Source organism: Amblyomma americanum, chromosome 11, assembly GCF_052857255.1.
Source record: "Amblyomma americanum isolate KBUSLIRL-KWMA chromosome 11, ASM5285725v1, whole genome shotgun sequence".
In the NCBI taxonomy this organism is placed as follows: Eukaryota; Metazoa; Arthropoda; class Arachnida; order Ixodida; family Ixodidae; genus Amblyomma; species Amblyomma americanum.
Window position 1 is genome coordinate 43,091,172 of NC_135507.1, and position 20,124 is coordinate 43,111,295.

Sequence of the window (20,124 nt, forward strand, 5' to 3'; positions counted from 1 at the left end):
TTAGTCCGCAAAACTCCCGTCCTGGACTCAAAGAGCTTCCTCTACAATTTCATAGATATTTTCGTTGGCAATTTCCTGCTTAAATATGGATGGATGGATACGGCTCAACCCTTTAAATCGGGCGGTGGCTCAAGCCACCTAGCCATGACTTACGATGAATGCAAACAGGGATGGCTTATGATGGTGAATGCAAGCAGCGCCACCTGTCGAGTGCAAGAAGTTTCCCACTCCTGGTTGTTTGTACGCGCGCCCACGCCGCCGCGCTTCACAGTTCTGTGCCTCTATAGTTCTGTTTTCCACGTCTCCGCGCTGTTTCGTTCAGGCAGTTCAGGTCTGCGGATTAAAGGCGCGAAAGGACTGTATCGGTTTGTGTGCAATGCCCGTCTCAGCAACCTGGCTAATCGCACGAAAAGTGCGATCTGGAAACATTTTGTCAGGATAATCCGCAGGAAGCGACATGCAAGACTTGCTACGCCAAGCTTCGGACACGACACCGCTGGCGAACAACATAAGGAACAAACATTACGCTTTGCACAGCGCGTTTTTGGCGGAAAGCAAGAATTAAGCGAACAAGTTTCGGCAGTGCATCGCAGCCTTTTAACAAGTTTCGGCAGTGCATCGCAGCCTTTTAGTAAGTTTGACACGGCCAAGGAGTTGTCGCGGCGCCGAAGGCAAGAAATCACGACACGGACTGCTCGGATGCTGGCACTCGACTTTGTTGAAAGCCGAGGGTTCAAGGAGTTAATGCATGACGTGGAGCCACTGTACAAGGTCCCCTCTCGGACAACTTTTTCAAGAACAATCATCCCCGGTCTGAACAGGGACACTGTAATAGCAGTCAAGCGCCGAATTCACGCCGGCCTGCAGGAAAGCGTGGCCTTTGTCGTTCACCAGTGACATGTGGACGTCGAGGTCAAACCAGAGCTACATTAGTCTCACGTGCCATTACTTGACCTTGAACTTCGAAATCCGGGCGTTCACATTGGGCAACCAGCACGTGATTGACAGTCACACTGCATGCAACATCTTAGCACACCTGGAACCAATGACGAGTGAATGGGATCTGCCACTGCAAGAGGTACCTATTTTTGTTGTGACTGACAATGCTAGAAATTCCCGTGCAGCTCTCCGGGACTTTCTGTGTACCGCCATGCAGTGTTTGGGCCATACATTGCAATTGGCCATCAAGGATGCCAAGGAAGAAACTGCAGGAGTGCCCGCCATTAAGAAATGCCGTGCAATAGTGGGCCATTACAAGCACAGTGCCCAAGCTGCGGCAAGACTAAAGGACTGCCAGCGGCGTATGGAGCTGCCCCTCCTGCAGCTCGTCCAGAATGCAGACACCAGGTGGAATAGCTCGTTTATTTATTTATTTATTTGAAATACCTTACAGGCCCATATGGCATTGTGTAAGGGGGGCGGCAAAACATCAAGATCAGATTTAAAAGGGGACAAGCAAAAACAGGGAAACAAGGCACTCTATATGATCAGTAAAAAATTTGAAACAACTCAATATAATAGAGAACAGTTGACATAGGAACACAGAAATAGGATTAGTGGAACAGTTTGCCTTGAACTTGCTACGTCTAAGACTGGTATCCATCCTGACACCACAGGAATGGAAAACGGTGGCTGGACTGGTCAAGACCCTTGAGCCAATTGCATCAGCAACAAAAGACCTGAGTGGGCAGAAATACACAACCCTGTCTTCGGTGATACCATTCCTTTACGGAACGCACATGGTGCTGAAGGACTGTGCTGCAGCGGATGACGATACGTCGCTGTTCGCAAAAATTTTTTTTAAAAGTGCAAAGGCAAGATTTCCTAACCACAATGAGCGAAAAAAGTACATCATGGCAACGGCATGTGACCCATGATTCAAAAGTGTCTTCTGTACTGAAGCTTTACAAGAAACAGCTGCAGAGATCGTCAATCCCACCACCCACTCACTGTGCTGAGCCCTCAACATCTAAAGCACAAAAGCAGTGTAGTGCCAGCATATGGGACATTATCGACAAACTTGCAGTGTCATCTGGGAAAAGACACAGCCGTGGACCAGGCAACATTGATGAATTTCAGTGGTACCTTCGAGAGCCAGTTTGCAGCAGGGATGAAGACCCCTTTGTGTACTGGAGGAAAACAGGCAAGCAGAACTTTCCCGGTCTGTACAGAATGGCCATGAAATACCCGGCGATACCAGCAACGCAAGTTCTAAGTGAAAAACTGTTTTCTACAGCTGGCAACATTGTAACGTCCAGGCGAGAAAAGCCATTGCTGGATCACGTGCAGCAGCTGCTTTTTTTGCATGAGAACTTATATAAGCACTTCAGCACATGTTTGAATAAATTTGTTACTATTCGATTTGAGAGGTACTATTCATTATTCGCACACCCCTAGTCGCAGCTAATAAGTGTGACTGAACTGCCAAATTCACTGGAGAACTAGATATGGGATGCCAATTGCAGAGCCCAGCTTTTATCCTTTGTACAGACACTGCACCTTTGTGCTTACTTTGATGGCTTTTAACTGCTGCCTTTTTCCACCGGCCCTGGAACCCAAGACATTCTCAAACAGATGCTTTACCGCTAGGTCATTAGTAGTATCTCTACCACAAAGTTTATATGCTGCAAATACAATAACAAATTGTGTGGCATTTACCAGGTGAATATATCAAACGAAACAAATTCTGCTGATCATGATAGAATAACAAAACAGTGCAGTAACTGCTACACCTACGCCATGTGTTCATCTAGCATGATATACTGGTTAAAGAAGCACACGCTTCACTTCTGTTTCATGCTTCCACTATGTTGTAAAAGACTTGTGGAGATTGAAGGTGTCCCACCTTGAGCGCACAAATAAGCGCAGATTACATGCAGAACGTTTCTCACCTGAGTGCATACGGGCATGGCATGCTAATCCACCGCTCTACGCAGCTGCAAAGAGGCACAGGCTGCACGTAAAGGGTTCTTCCCCTGTGTGGCGACGCACGTGCTTCTTACATGAGCTCTCTTCAGTGAATTCCGCTGAGCGTAATTTGCATTTGAAAGGCTTTTCTTCACTGGGTTCACAAGTGGTTCTTCAGATTTGACAATATCTTCTAGGCATAAGGACCGAGATTGCAGTTAAACGTTCGCTGGGATCGGGGGGGGGTGCCCTGATGCAGAGGATGCTTTTCCATCCCATTAGACAATGATTAAGACTTGCCTTTCCAAGTTCCCTCATTGCTTTGCCACAGTCGCCCTTGTCTTTTTCTGCGCTTTCAAGGAAACTCGTCAGAGAGTCACCAAGACATCTAGCAGTTTCTGCAATGTTAGCAAAAAAGGAAACGGAATCAGTATAATGCTAACAGTGCATCAAATACACTTTTCAATGTGTCATAAAGGCTTCCCTTCTTTAGCCACACCTCCTTCATAACACATTAGGCAATTACTGGAAAGGTAAACAGGCATAAACTTGGACAATTATCAAAAATAGCATGCAACTTAAACAATAAGCTTTAATACTCCTAGTTGTAAAAGACAGCTTGTAACTAAAGTTGGACTGCGGTGCAGTTGATGAAGCTGTAGTGATATATGAGGAGGTAACAGTGTTGCTATGAATGCAGTCCTTGCATTGCTGCAGTCAAATGATTTCTATTAAAAAAGAATACTTGGTTCCTCCCTTAATCAAAAAACAACATAATGCAGAAACACTAACAATCCAGACAGTACAAAATCACATGCAAAACTTTCTCAAGAAGGAAAAAAGAAACAACCAAGAGCAAAAGGAATAACGGAATAGTATGAATAACTAAATTTGCATTTGCGAGACAATATAACGAGACAACAATATGAAAGAAATGCGATAAAGAACCACACGTCCACACACCAAAAAAATAATAAAGCTGCTGGTGTTTCAGCCACTTGATATGAAATCCTGAATCCATACACGTCGATTCTGTACAAGCACCCACCGCATTGCCATGTGGTGCTTCCCAGAGCCAGCAAATGATCAATTGTGTGGAAGCCATTCTTTCATATTACAAGAGTGCAAATTTGTGTCTTGAAAGTTGTCTTTACATAAGCGGTCCTATCTAGCTTGATGCAACAGATTGTGTTCATTGGGGGACATTATTAAGGCTCAGGTTATTTTTATGTGCAGTCTGTTAGCACAGAAGCACAGTTATTGGAATTCCAATTTTAGTGTTCCATTGTAAACAATAACCTAGCATTATTCTAAATAATGGTCTTCTAGTCGAGTTTTCAGCATAATGTTAGGAAAACCAAATATTCAAGCAAAGAAGTTATATTTCATTTCGTACTCAATATGTAAACAACTCCATTGGCCTTCAACTGGCACAAAAAAAGCTAAAACTGCAGCCTGTACTGTTAGTGAATTCTCGACTCTCATTAAAGCAAGTGATTTAGAAGATCATTCCTGACACGTTTATAGACTGCTTATCAAGTTGTCCACATAAGTGTGGGTGTTCTATGCGATCGAAGCAGCTGCATGAAGTTTAAGTTGCAACATTATCGCACATATATTTATTCTCTTCATATAACACTGACTGCTTGCCAGACCTAACCAGCAAGATAACAAGAAGCAGAACCATGTTAATTCTGTCTAGAAATGCTAATTCATTTCACGATGTGTAAGCCACTGCCTAAGCAAGCATTGGTTATTTAAGAATAGATGACAAATAGCCGCTTATGACCATGGAGTGATTCCAAGGGAAGGTAAATATAACGGGGCGACAAGGTGGCTGAATGAGATTCTGAGACTGTGGAGAATAGGTGGCTTCAAATGGCACATGAAAGGGTTAATTGCTAATCAATGACAGATGGCATTGCCCCGCAGAGGACATAGTTTGGCTGATGATGATGAAGCAGCTGAGGCATTCAAGCAGAGTCAAGCACCAAATAGCACCTGAAGAAAATGGGAACATAAAATTCTGTGTTAGTATTTGCACATAAATAAAAACATATATTGGCAGATAGTGAAATATTACATTGTTATTAGCTGTGAAAAACACAATACCCATGAAGAGAAAGTGTCAGATACTCATCAAGCAAAAATAGAATTATTGAAGGCATAAAAAGAAATTCAAGAGAACAGCAACTATTCCTAAATTCTCACATTTCTTCATTAGTATCATATAGACGTTGAAGTTCCCAGCTACAAAATACAAATATTTGAAACAATAACAGACAACAACTGTAACATCCTAGATATATTGATTTTAATGGTGCAAAAGCAACTGAGACTATGATGCGGCAAACACAACGAGAGAGCTTTTGTTAAAGGTGAGGCATTTTATACCTAGAGTTTGTTTAAAACATTGGCTTCTCTGAAAAACTTACAAGTACTTGAAAAATCAATCAGTGCTCAAAATAAATCAGTGCTCGATCACCTAAAAGCAACAGGGGGTGCAATTGGATGTGTTCATTGTAAAACGTTCTAAAATATTTTTTCCTTAGTTGATCAAGTTTTATACATGAAATTAAAATGTGGTTTACTCAGAGTTCATTGCCACACATTTCACAGAGAGGTTTGTCTTGTTTTGTCAGAAGGAAGTTGTGTGTAAGGCGAGTGTGTCCAATGCATAGCACAGATAAAATAACTTCGGTAAAACGTTCTTGATGTCTACATGATTTACATTATCCTAAAATAGGTTTTATAGAACGAAGTATCCTGGTCTCCTGTTCCCAACAGCAATTGACCGAATGAGCTGGAGAGACTTGGTGCTCCGCAGATTGCACATGCTGTTGTTTCTCGAGGCCCTCCTCGAGTGGGAGACGAGTTGATTCCTTCTGACCCCTTCCCGTCCAAAGACGAGAGTCTACACAGGGGCAGATATTCATGGGGAGCAAGAATGATTATTAATACCGCAAATATTTCAGATATTATCTGCTGAGAATCCAGGAGTGCACAAATTTAAGATGATTGCTTGGTGTCTTCTACGGTGGCCAAGTACTGACAATGCCATTCTGAATCAAGTCAGGAGCTGTGCTGTGCGCCAAGCTTATCAAAAAATCACCGTGGTACCACGTGTGCAGAGCCCATTTGCTGAAAAACCATGGGATTAGATTCACATTATAAAAGCAGGGCCGTTGACGGGTCAGCATCGCTTAGTCATGGTTAATATGTTTCATAACGGGGTCGAAGTCAATTTCATTTCTTCACAATCAGCTGGCCTAGCATGTCAGTGCTCAGGCCTGTTTGCTTTCCTGACGCCATTGTGACTGATAAAAATCACCTTTCACTAGGAGCCAGCATGAAGTATTCGTGCTTCGGAAGGCAATCCGTGGCATGCTATTTCTATTTAAGCAACCCGCCTCCTACAGGGCACATAAAGGTAGCTTCCAACTAACACAAACTCAAAACAAAAGGATTGCACCAAGGGTCTTCAAATCTTAGCAGAAAAGACTGCAGTTTCAATATCGGATGAGAACACATAAGATAAGCGTGGTGTGCACCAAGAGAATTACTGATAATTGGAAGATTCTCTGCACTTCGCTGCTTGCACCACGACATTTGGACCATTTTCCAGTTCAAGCGCCCAAGCAGAAGATACATGCTTAAAAGGGGTGCTGTCCTGCATCACAGCTGCAGCCAGAAACATCCGTACAGCCCAGAAACTTCAGAGCAGATCCAGCGTGAGTTCCTGCCACTTTCAAACAGCTGACTAGTGCCTGCCTCTTCGGCGGAGGTTGTTGCACAGAACTTGTACACACGACCCAGACACGGAGACCATCTACGAGGAGCCAACATAAATTAAAACCCGAAGTGAAAGAAGACTTACCCAATGGAGTGCCCAGTCACCATGGGGACACGCCGAAGTGAGGGTCAAAAGTGAAAATTAATACGAAGGAAGAGGATTTAATCGGTGCTGCACCCAAACACAGAAAGGACGCGCTGGAAAGCGGTCCAAATAAAAACTAACAAGAAAAAAGACTTACCCGCTGCAGTGCTCATGGGCCCCACATGGACGCATCGGAGAGCTGGACGAGAGTGAAAACTTGAAAAGCAAGGACTTACTCGGTGCAGCCCTCAAACATTACGATGATGCGCCGTAGAGAAGTTCAAAACATAATAGACGATCACTTACGTGATGGAGCTCCTGACCATCATGACATGTCTGCAAACGTATCAAAAGTCCAAAGTAACAGGAACAATGAACATTTTTCTGCAGGGCGGATGACAACATAATTGAAGGGCTGGAGAGCAGGCGAAAAGTCAACACTAACATGAAAAAAGAAGCTTACTTGTTGCAGTGCGAGAATATCATTATGCCATGCCGCTCTGCAGTGCGGGTCGAAATTCAGGACACATTCACTGAAGAAGACACAGCTGCGCGTTACTGCCCGCTTTAGACAGCTTTGTGCTTTTCAGAAAACACCCTTAGATTACCTTGGCTTATCAAGCAGCCTATATATGAGCCGTTGGTTATGAGTGCTTTTATTTATTGTAGCGTCTCTGCTCCATCCTTCCAACAAGGATCGTCACACACTGGCGACATGCAAGGTGAAACCCCGGTTTCTGGACACATCCAGGTCATGGAGAGCGGAACCAAGCATTGGCCGGCTTATGTGGAGCAGATGAAAATTTTCAATTGGCAACGACAATCCGGAAGAAGATCAGGGCACGTGCCCATTTGTGAAGATTTCAATGCAACTGTGCGCACTCTTGGTCTTTCGGAGACATATCCTGTTCCGAGTGCTGAAGAGCTGTGGGCTGCATTATCTGGCAGAAAAAAGTTTACAAAGTTGGATTTGCGAGAAGCACATCAGTGAATTTCTCTCGATGTGGATAGCCTCAAGTCTGTGGCGATTACTACACGTAGGAGTCTTTTTCTGCATTCATGGACACCATTTGAAGTTCCTTCTCAGACCACATTTTCAGCATGGTAGAGAATGTTTTTGGATGGCAACCAAAATTAGACCTTGATCTTTTGGCACAAGCGCTGATGATGCAGAACACAACAAATATCTGAAGACAGGTCTTTATGAACTACTCAGCGTGGATCTCAATTTGAAGTGCGAGAATTATGAGTTCTTTTCAAATGAAGCGGATTTCCTTCGTCATGTCATCAGACAAACAATGCCTTGCACCTAAGCTGAAAAAAGTGGAAGCAATCATTGATGCACCAGTTCCACAACATATCAAGATGGTGCAAAACAACCTTGGACTTGTCAACCTTTAGAGCAGCTTTTTGCCCAACATCTCATCAAATCAATGTCTGCTTGAATCAAGCACTGTTCAACACAAAGGCCTGGAGATTTTTCAATGAAAGCTAGAAGATTCTGATCCCATGCTGAGGCGTCACAAACCAAAGAACTAATACACAGTGTTGATGTGCCTCCCCTTCGTCAAGGCACATTCCAAGCAAACATCGAAAGCGATGGAACTCAAGGACAAATGGCATTTGGATCAAGATCTTTGCCTCGTGGTCTCAGAAACACCGAATATACAAGCAAACAATGGTCTCCGTTTTTGTCATCAGCAGGTTCCAAAAATACCTGCGGGGAAGACCATATACCCAAGCATTTCCTCGAGTCATCAGGTGGCCATCGATTACTTCCAAGTTGATTGTTCAAGCAGATGGCATCAGGAGACTGCCAACTGTAACGAGCTGTGAAACTATACATGAGCACGTTCTGTCTGACTTCTTCATGCCGCAATGTGCATAATCTGATCTCTTTTTCCCAACAGTGTTTCACCGAATGAGCTGGAGAGACTTGGTGCTTGCAGATCACACATGCAGCCATTTCTCGAGGCCCTCTTGAGTGGGAGACGAGTTGATTCCTTTTGCCTCCCAGTTCAAAGACCAGAGTCTGCATAGGGGCAGAGCGTCATGGAGAGTTCGAATCATTATAGCCAGGACGTTGCCACTGCAAGTACTTCAGATATTGCATGTTGAGAATCTAGCAGTGGAGCAAATTAAGATGATTGCTGAAAGCAATCTGTCAACTAGGTACTCACAATGCAATCCTGAATCAAGTCAAAAGCTGTGACGTATGCAAAACATATAAAAAAATTATTGTGGTACAATGTATGCCATGGCCATTTCATGCAAAACCATGAAATTGCATTCATATTATGAAAGCTGAGCCGTTGAAGCATCCCCATCGCTTATTCATCATTGATGCGTTTGCTAAATCTGCTGAAGTCAATTTCATTTCTTCACAACCAGCTGAGCTAGCACTTCAGTGCTCAGGTCTGTATGCACAACTCGGCTTTCCTGTTGCCTTCGTGATAAAAAAAACACCTTTGGCTGGAAGCTAGCATGGAGTATCCGTGCTTGGGAAGACAATCCGTGGCATGCCATTTTCATTTTGAGCAACCCACCTCCTATGGGGTGCAGAAAGGGTCATTGCAACTAACACATACTCAAGAGGAGTGCACCAAGAGTCTTCAAATCCTAGCAGAAAAGACTGCAGTTCCAATCTCAGATGAGAAAACATGTGATGAACATGGTGTGCACCATGTGATTTACTGATGAGTTGGAAGGTTCTCTGCAAATCGCTGCTTACACCATCACTTTCAGACCATTCTCCAGTTCAAGCACCCAAGCGGAAGATAAATTCTGAAAAGTGGCACTGTCCTGCAACACACCTGCAGCCAGAGACATCCAAACAGCCCAGAAACTTCAGAGCAGATCAAGCGCGAGTTCCTGCCGCTTTCAAACAGCTGGCTAGTGCCTGCCTCTTAGGTAGAGGTCGTTGCACAGAACTTGTCTGCATGACCCAGACATGGGGACCATATACGAAAAGCCAACATGAAGTAAAACCCAGAATGAAGGAAGATTTACCCTATGGAATGCCCGCTAATATACCAGTGACGCACCGGAGTAGGGGTCGAAAGTGAAAATTAACGTGAAGGACAAGGACTTACCTGGTACTGCGGCTGAACGCAACGATGACGCACAGGGTAGGGGATCCAAAAAAAAAAAACTAACATGAAGAAAGACTTACCCGCTGCAGTGCTCTGAGCCCCACGTTGATGCGCCGGAGGGCTGGCGGAGGGTGAAAACTTGAAAAGCAAGAACTTACTCGGTGCAGGCCTCGAACATCGCACTGATGTGCTGGAGAGAAGTTCAAAACTCAAAATATAATGGACGATCACTTACATGCTGGAGCTCCCGAGCATCATGACGTGCCGCGAAACGAATCAAATGTAAAAACTAACAGGAACAACGGTTTTCCCGACAGGCGGACGACAACACAGTTGAGGGGCAGGAGAGCAGGCAAAAAGTCAACACTAACATGAAAAAAGAAGCTGACCCATTGTAGGGGCAGAATATCATAGTGCTGCTCTGCAATGTGGGTCGAAACTCAGGACAAACTTGATTGAAGAAGACAACTTCGCGCTACCGCCCGCTTTGGACAACCTTGTGCTTTTCAGTAAACAGCCTTGGAGTACCTTGGGTTTTCAAGCAGCCTATAAACAAGCCATTGGGTATGACCACTTTTTATACCGCAGCGTCTCTGCTCCATCCTTCCAACAAAGATCGGAGCGCACCGGCGACGTGCGAGGTGAAACCCCGGTTTTTGGATGCATCCAGGTCATGGAAGGCGGAACCAAGCATTGGCCGGCTTATGTTGAGCAGACGAAAATTTTCAATTGGCAACGAGAATCCGGAAGAAGATCAGGGCACGTGCCCATTTGTGGAGATTTCAATGCAACTGTGCGTACTCCTGACCTTTCGGAGACATATCCTGTTCCGGGTGCTGAAGAGCTGTGGGCTGCATTATCCGGCAGAAAAAGGTCTACAAAGTTGGATTTGTGAGAAGCACATCAGTGAATTTCTCTCGATGTGGACAGCCTCAAGTCTGTTGCGATTACTACACGTAGGAGTCTTTTTCTGCATTCATGGACACCATTTGAATTTCCTTCTCAGACCACATTTTCAGCGTGGTAGAGAATGTTTTTGGAAGGCAACCCAAGTTAGACATGTGCTTGATCTTACTGGCAGAAGCGTTGATGATGCAGCAGAACACATCAAGCATATGAAGGCAGATCTACACAGCGTGGATATCACTTTGAACTGTGAGAAATATGATTTCTTTGCAAATGAAGTGGATTTCATTCGTTATGTCATGAGAAACAATGCCTTGCACCTAAGCTGAAGAAAGTGGAAACAATCATTGATGCGCCAGTTCCACAACATATCAAGATGGTGCAAAACAACCTCGGATTTGTGAACATTTAGAGCAGCTTTTTGCCCAACACCTCATAAAATCTATGTCTGCTTGAATCAGGCATTGTTCAACAGAAAGGCCTGGAGATTTTTCAATGAAACCTAGAAACTACTAGGTGCTGATCCCATACTGAGGAAATCACAAACCAGGAAATAATACACAGTGTTGATGTGGCTCCACTTCATCAAGGGACATTCCTAGCACACATCGATTGGATCAAGATCTCTGCCTCCTGGTCTGAGAAGCACCGAATATACAAGCAAGCAATGGTCTCTGTTTTTTTGTCATCAGCAGGTTCCAAAAATGCCTGCGGGGAAGACCATATACTCAAGCATTCCCTCGAGTCATCAGGTGGGCATCGATTACTTCCAAGTTGATTGTTCAAGCTTATACATAACCCATGAAGTTTGTTTGGTCGTGCACATGGCATCAGGAGACTGCCACATCCAGCGAGCTGTGAAATTATACATGAACACGTTCTGTCTCACTTCTTCATGCCACAATGTGCATATTCTGATCTCTTGTTCCCAACAGCGTTGCACCGAATGAGCTGGAGAGACTTGGTGCTTGCAGATCACACATGCAGTCGTTTCTCGAGGCCCTCTTGAGTGGGAGACGAGTTGATTCCTTTTGCCTCCCAGTTCAAAGACCAGAGTCTACGTAGAGGAAGAGCGTCACGGGGAGTTCGAATCATTATAGCCAAGATGTTGCCACCACAAGTACTTCAGGTATTGCATGCTGCAAATCCAGCAGTGGAGAAAATTAAGATGATTGCCGGGTGCGTTCCGTTAGCTAGGAACTCAAAATGCAATCCTGAACCAAGTCAGAAGCCGTGATGTATGCAAAACATATCAAAAACTTATCTTGGTACAATGTATGCCATAGCCAGTTCATTAAAAACCATGGGATTGCATTCATATTATGAAAGCAGAACTGTTGAAGTGTCCACATCGCTTAATCGTGATTTATGCGTTTCCTAAATCTGCCGAAGTCAGTTTCATACCTCCACAACCAGCTGAGCTATCATCTCAGTGCTTAAGCCTGTTTGCATAACAGTGCATTCATGTCGCCATCGTGATAAAAAAACCACCTTTGTCTTGAAGCTAGCTTGGAGTATTCTTGCTTGGGAAGACAAGCCGTGGCATGCTATTTCCACCTTGAGCAACTCGCCTCCTACGAGGCGTAGAAAGGGTGCTTCCAAGAAACACATATTCAAGAGGAGTGCACCAATGGTCTTCAAATCCAAGCAGAAAAGACTGCAGTTCCAATCTCGGATGGGAACACATGAGATAAACGTGGTGTGCACCATGAAATTTACTGATGAGTTGAAAGATTCTCTGCACTTCGCTGCTTGCGCCACGACATTTGGACCATTTTCCAGTTCAAGCGCCCAAGCAGAAGATACATGCTTAAAAGGGGTGCTGTCCTGCATCACAGCTGCAGCCAGAAACATCCGTACAGCCCAGAAACTTCAGAGCAGATCCAGCGTGAGTTCCTGCCACTTTCAAACAGCTGACTAGTGCCTGCCTCTTCGGCGGAGGTTGTTGCACAGAACTTGTACACACGACCCAGACACGGAGACCATCTACGAGCATCCAACGTAAAGTAAAACCCAATGTAAAGGAAGGCTTACCCCATGGTGTGCCCGGTAACCATGGGGACGCGCAGGAGAGGAGGTCCTAAGTGAAAATTAAGGTGAAAAAAAGAGGGCTTACCTGGTGCTGCAACCGAACGCGATGACCCACAGGGGATGCGATCCAAATAAAAACCAGCATCAAAAATGACTTACCCATAGCAGTGCTCCGACACCCACGTTGACGCGCCAGAGAGCTGGAGGAGAGTGAAAACTAGAAAAGCGAGGACTTACTCGGTGCAGCCCTCAAACATTACGATGATGCGCCGTAGAGAAGTTCAAAACATAATAGACGATCACTTACGTGATGGAGCTCCTGACCATCATGACATGTCTGCAAACGTATCAAAAGTCCAAAGTAACAGGAACAATGAACATTTTTCTGCAGGGCGGATGACAACATAATTGAAGGGCTGGAGAGCAGGCGAAAAGTCAACACTAACATGAAAAAAGAAGCTTACTTGTTGCAGTGCGAGAATATCATTATGCCATGCCGCTCTGCAGTGCGGGTCGAAATTCAGGACACATTCACTGAAGAAGACACAGCTGCGCGTTACTGCCCGCTTTGGACAGCTTTGTGCTTTTCAGAAAACACCCTTAGATTACCTTGGCTTATCAAGCAGCCTATATATGAGCCGTTGGTTATGAGTGCTTTTATTTATTGTAGCGTCTCTGCTCCATCCTTCCAACAAGGATCGTCACACACTGGCGACATGCAAGGTGAAACCCCGGTTTCTGGACACATCCAGGTCATGGAGAGTGGAACCAAGCATTGGCCGGCTTATGTGGAGCAGATGAAAATTTTCAATTGGCAACGACAATCCGGAAGAAGATCAGGGCACGTGCCCATTTGTGAAGATTTCAATGCAACTGTGCGCACTCTTGGTCTTTCGGAGACATATCCTGTTCCGAGTGCTGAAGAGCTGTGGGCTGCATTATCTGGCAGAAAAAAGTTTACAAAGTTGGATTTGCGAGAAGCACATCAGTGAATTTCTCTCGATGTGGATAGCCTCAAGTCTGTGGCGATTACTACACGTAGGAGTCTTTTTCTGCATTCATGGACACCATTTGAAGTTCCTTCTCAGACCACATTTTCAGCATGGTAGAGAATGTTTTTGGAAGGCACACCGAGTTAGACATGTGCTTGATCCTACTGGAAGAAGCGTTGATGATGCAGAACACATCAAGCACCTGAAGACAGATCTTGATGAACTGTACAGCGTGGATCTCACTTTAAAGTGTGAGACTTGTGAGTTCTTTTCAAATGAAGTGGATTTCCTTCGTCATGCCATCAGACAAGCAATGCCTTGCACCTAAGCTGAAGAAAGTGGAGGCAATCATTGATGCACCAGTTCCACAACATATCAAGATGGTGCAAAACAACCTTGGACTTGTCAACCTTTAGAGCAGCTTTTTGCCCAACATCTCATCAAATCAATGTCTGCTTGAATCAGGCACTGTTCAACAGAAAATCCTGGAGATTTTTAAATGAAAGCTAGAAATTAGTAGGTGCTGATCCCATACTGAGGCATCACAAACCAAGAAATATTACACAGTGTTGATGTGCCTCCACTTCATCAAGGCACATTCCTAGCACACATCAAAAGTGAGGGAACTCAAGGACAAATGGCATTTGGATCAAGATCTTTGCCTCCTGGTCTAAGACACATTGAATATGCAAGCAAGCAATGGTCTCTGTTTTTGTCATCAGCAGGTTCCAAAAATACCTGCGGGGAAGAACATATACCCAAGAATTCCCTCGAGTCATCAGGTGGGCATCGATTCCTCCAAGTAATTTGTTCAAGCTTATACATAACCCAGGAAGTTTGTTTGGTCGTTCAGATGGCATCAGAAAACAGCCACATCCAGCGAGCTGTCAAACTATACATGAGTACGCTCCGTTTGAATACTTCGTGCCACAAGGTGCGTGTCCTGGTCTCTTGTTTCCAACAGCGTTTCACCAAATGAGCTGGAGAGACTTGCTGCTTGCATATCGCACACGCAGTTGTTTCTTGAAGCCCTCTTCGAGTGGGAGATGAGTTGATTCCCTTTGCCTCACAGTTCAAAGACCAGAGTCAACGTAGAGGAAGAGCGTCATGGGGAGTCCGAATCATTATAGCCAAGATGTTGCCACCGCAAGTACTTCAGATATTGCATGTTGAGAATCCAGCAGTGCAGTGATTAAGAGTATTGCCAAGTGCCTTCTGTTAGCGAGGTACTCACAATGCAATTATGAATCAAGTCAGAAGCTGTGATGTATGCAAATTATATAAAAACATTATTGTGGTACAATGTATGCCATGACCATTTCATGAAAAACCATGGTATTGCATTCAAATTATGAAAACTTAACCGCTGAAGTGTCCACATTGCTAAATCATGATTGATGCGTTTCCTAAGTGTGCAGAAGTCAATTTCATTTCTTCACAACCAGCTGAGCTAGCATTTCAATGCTCAGGCCTGTTTGCACAACAGGGCTTCCGTGACGCCATTGTGAGTGATAAAAAACCAACTTTCACTAAAAGCCAGCATGTAGTATTTGTTCTTCAGAAGACAATCCGTGGCACGCTATTTGCATTTTGAGCAACCCGCCTTCTATGGGACGAAGAAAGGGCAATTGCAACAAACACAAATTCAAGAGGAGTGCACCAAGCATCTTCAAAGGCTAGCAGAAAAGACTGCAGTTCCAATCTCAGATGGGAAAACATGTGATAAATATGGTGTGCACCATGTGAATTACTAATGAGTTGGAAGGTTCTCTGCACGTCGGTGCTTACACCATCACTTTCAGACCATTTTCTAGTTCAAGCGCCCAAGCGGAAGATATATCCTGAAAAGTGGCACTGTCCTGCACCACAGCTGCAGCCAGAAACATCCGCACAGCCCAGGAACTTCAGAGCAGATCAAGTGTGAGTTCCTGCCGCTTTCAAACGGCTGGCTAGTGCCTGCCTCTTTGGTGGAGGTCGTTGCACAGAACTTGTCTACATGACCCAGACACGGGCCCCATATACGAAAAGCCAACGTGAAGTAAAACCCGGAGTGAAGGAAGATTTACCATATGGAATGCCCGCTTATACCAGCGATGCACCGGAGTGGGGGTCGAAAGTGGAAATTAATACGAAGGACGAGGACTTACCCGGTGCTGCGCCCGAACGCAACGATGACGCACAGAAGAGGGGATCCAAAAAGAAACTAACATGAAGAAAGACTTACCCACTGCAGTGCTTCGAGCCCAACGTTAATGCGCAAAAGGGCTGGCGGAGAGTGAAAACTTGAAAAGCAAGGACTTACTCGGTGCAGCCCTCGAACATCACGATGATGCGCCGTAGAGAAGTTCAAAACTCAAAATACAATGGACGATCACTTACATGCTGGAGCTCCCGAGCATCATGACGTGCCGCGAAACGAATCAAAAGTAAAAACTAACAGAAACAACGGTTTTCCTGCCAGACAGACGACAACACAGTTGAGAGGCAGGAGAGCTGGCGAAAAGTCAACACTAACATGAAAAAGAAGCTTACCCATTGAAGGGGCAGAATATCATGGTGCTGCTCTGCAGTGTGGGTCGAAATTCAGGACAAACGTGATTGAAGAAGCCTCAGCTTCGCACTAGCGTCCACTTTGGACAGCCTTGTGCTTTTCAGTAAACAGCCTTGAAATACCTTGGCTTTTTAAGCAGCCTATAAACGAGCCATTGGATATGACCACTTTTTATACTGTAGCGCCTCTGCTCTATTCTTCCAACAAAGATCGTCGCACACTGGCGACATGCGAGTGAAATGCCGGCTTTCAGACGCATCCAGGTCATGGAGGGCAGAACCGACCATTGGCCGGCTTATGTGGAGCAGATGAAAATTTTCAATTGGCAACGAAATCCGGAAAAAGATCAGGGCACGTGGCCATTTGTGGAGATTTCAATGCGACTGTTCGTACTCTTGGCTTCTCGGAGACATATCCTGTTCTGGGTGCTGAAGCGCTGTGGGCTGCATTATCCCGCAGAAAAAGGTTTACAAAGTTGGATTTGCGAGAAGCATATCACTGAATTCCCTCTTCATGTGGACAGTCTCAAGTTTGTAGCGATCACTACACGTAGGAGTCTTTTTCTGCATTCATGGACACCATTTGAAGTTCCTTCTCAGACCACATTTTCACCGTGGTAGAGATAGTTTTTAGAAGGCAACCCGAGTTAGATATATGCCTGATCTTACTGGCCGAAGCGTTGATGATCAGAACACATCAAGCATCTGAAGACAGATCTACACAGCGTGGATCTCACTTTGAACTGTGAGAAATATTATTTCATTGCAAATGAAGTGGATTTCCTTCGTCATGTCATGAGACAAAGAATGCCTTGCACCTAAGCTGAAGAAAGTGGAGGCAATCATTGATGCGCCAGTTCCACAACATATCAAGATGGTGCAAAACAAGCTTGGGCTGGTCAACTTTTAGAGCAGCTTTTTGCCCAACATCTCATCATATCCACGTCTGCTTCAATCAGGCACTGTTCAACAGAAAGGCCTGGAGATTTTTCAATGAAACCTAGAAACTACTAGGTGCTGATCCCATACTGAGGCATCACAAACCAGGAAATAATACACAGTGTTGATGTGGCTCCACTTCATCAAGGGACATTCCTAGCACACATCGATTGGATCAAGATCTCTGCCTCCTGGTCTGAGAATCACCGAATATACAAGCCAGAAATGGTCTCTGTTTTGTCATCAGCAGGTTCCAAAACTACCTGCGGGGAAGACCATATACCCAAGCATTCCCTCGAGTCATCAGGTGGACATCGATTACTTCCAAATTGATTGTTCAAGCTTATACATAACCCATGAAGTTTGTTTGGTCGTGCAGATGGCATCAGGAGACTGCCACATCCAGCGAGCTGTGAAATTGTACATGAGCATGTTCTGTCTCACATCTTCATGCCGCAATGTGCGTATTCTGATCTGTTGTTCCCAACAGCATTTCACCGAATTAGCTGGAGAGAATTGGTGCTTGCAGGTCGCACATGCAGTCGTTTCTCGAGGCTACTTGAGTGGGAGGGGAGTTGATTCGCTCTGCCTCCCAGTTCAAAGACCAGAGTCTACGTAGAGGAAGAGTGTCACGGGGAGTTCGAATCATTATAGCCAAGATGTTGCCACCACAAGTACTTCAGGTATTGCATGCTGCGAATCCAGCAGTGGAGAAAATTACGATGATTGCGGGGTGCGTTCCGTTAGCTAGGAACTCAAAATGCAATCCTGAACCAAGTCAGAAGCCGTGATGTATACAAAACATATCAAAAAGTTATCTTGGTACAATGTATGCCATGGCCATTTCATTAAAAACCATGGTATTGCATTCATATTATGAAAGCAGAGCTGTTGAAGTGTCCACATCGCTTAATCATGATTGATGCGTTTCCTAAATCTGCCGAAGTCAATTTCATTTCTCCACAACCAGCTGAGCTATCATCTCAGTGCTTAAGCCTGTTTGCATAACAGTGCATTCATGTCGCCATCGTGATAAAAAACCACCTTTGGCTTGAAGCTAGCTTGGAGTATTCTTGCTTGGGAAGAGAAGCCGTGGCATGCTATTTCCACCTTGAGCAACTCGCCTCCTACGAGGCGTAGAAAGGGTGCTTCCAAGAAACACATATTCAAGAGGAGTGCACCAATGGTCTTCAAATCCAAGCAGAAAAGACTGCAGTTCCAATCTCGGATGGGAACACATGAGATAAACGTGGTGTGCACCATGAAATTTACTGATGAGTTGAAAGATTCTCTGCATTTCGCTGCTTGCGCCACGACATTCACACCATTTTGCAGTTCAAGCACCCAAGCAGAAGATACATGCTTAAAAGGGGCGCTGTCCCGCACCACAGCTGCAGCCAGAAACATGCGTACAGCCCAGAAACTTCAGATCAGATCCAGCATGAGTTCCTGCCGCTTTCAAACAGCTGACAAGTGCCTGCCACTCAGCGGAGGTTGTTGCACAGAACTTGTCGACATGACCCAGACACGGGGACCATCTACGAGCATCCAACGTAAAGTAAAACCAGAAGTAAAGGAAGACTTACCCCATGGAGTTCCCAGTCATCACAGTGACGAGCAGGAGAAAAGGTCCAAAGTGAAAATTAAGGTGAAAAAAGAGGACTTACCCCGAGCTGTGCCCGAACGCGATGACGCACAGGGGATGTGATCCAAATAAAAACCAGCATCAAAAAGGACTTACCCATAGCAGTGCGCCAGAGAGCTGGTGGAGAGTGAAAACTAGAAAAGCGAGGACTTACTCGGTGCAGCCTTCGAACACCACGCTGATGCGCTGGAGAGAAGTTCAAAACTCAAAATAAAATGGACGATCACTTACATGCTGGAGCTCCCGAGCATCATGACGTGCCGCGAAACGAATCAAAAGTCAAAACTAACAAGAACAACGGTTTTCCCGACAGGCGGACGACAACACAGTTGAGGGGCAGGAGAGCAGGCGGAAAGTCAACACTAGCATGAAAAAAGAAGCTTACCCGTTGAAGGGGCAGAATATCATGTTGCTGCTCTGCAATGCGGGTCGAAATGCAGGACAAACTTGATTGAAGAAGACAGCTTCGCGCTAGCGCCCACTTTGGACAGTCTTGTGCTTTTCAGTAAATAGCCTTGGAGTACGTTGGGCTCTCAAGCAGCCTATAAACGAGCCTCTGGATATGACCACTTTTTATACTGTAGCGTCTCTGTTCCATCCTTCCAACAAGGATCGTCGCACACTGGCAACATCCCAGGTGAAATCCCGCCTTTTCGACGCATCCAGGTCATGGAAAGAGGAACTCAGCATTGGTCGGCTTATGTGGAGCAAATGAGGATTTTCAACTGGCAACGACAATCCGGAAGAAGATGAGGGCACGTGCCCATTTGTGGAGATTTCCATGGGGCCGTGCATCCCGTTGGCCTGTCGGAGACAAGTCTCATTTCGGTTGCTAAAGAGCTCTGCGCAGCATTATCCAGCAGAAAAATGTTTACAAAGTTGGATTCGTGAGAGGTATATCAGTGAATTCCTCTTGATGTGGATAGTCTCAAGTTTGTAGCAATTAATACACATAAGGGCTTTTTTCTGTATTCAGGGACACCATTCAAAGTTTCTCCTCAGGTCACATTTTCGACGTGGTTGCGATTGTTTTTGGAAGGCAACCCAAGTCAGACATGTGCTTGATCTTAATTGCAGAAGCATTGATGATGCAGAACACATCAAGCATCTGAAGACAGGTCTTGATGAACTACACAGTGTGGATCTCAATTTGAAGTGTGAGAAATGTGAGTTCTTTTCGAATGA

The 20,124-nt window shown here is 45.0% G+C and overlaps 1 long non-coding RNA gene across 1 annotated transcript in view; it reads right to left on the minus strand.

Moving 5' to 3' along the window:
* Positions 1-3,389: 3,389 nt before the first annotated feature.
* Positions 3,390-20,124, minus strand: part of LOC144110147 (uncharacterized) — a 34,370-nt gene continuing 17,635 nt past the window's right edge. Inside the window, exon 5 of the long non-coding RNA XR_013309720.1 lies at positions 3,390-4,908. This is a non-coding gene — a long non-coding RNA (uncharacterized LOC144110147). The remainder of the gene's footprint in view (positions 4,909-20,124) is intronic.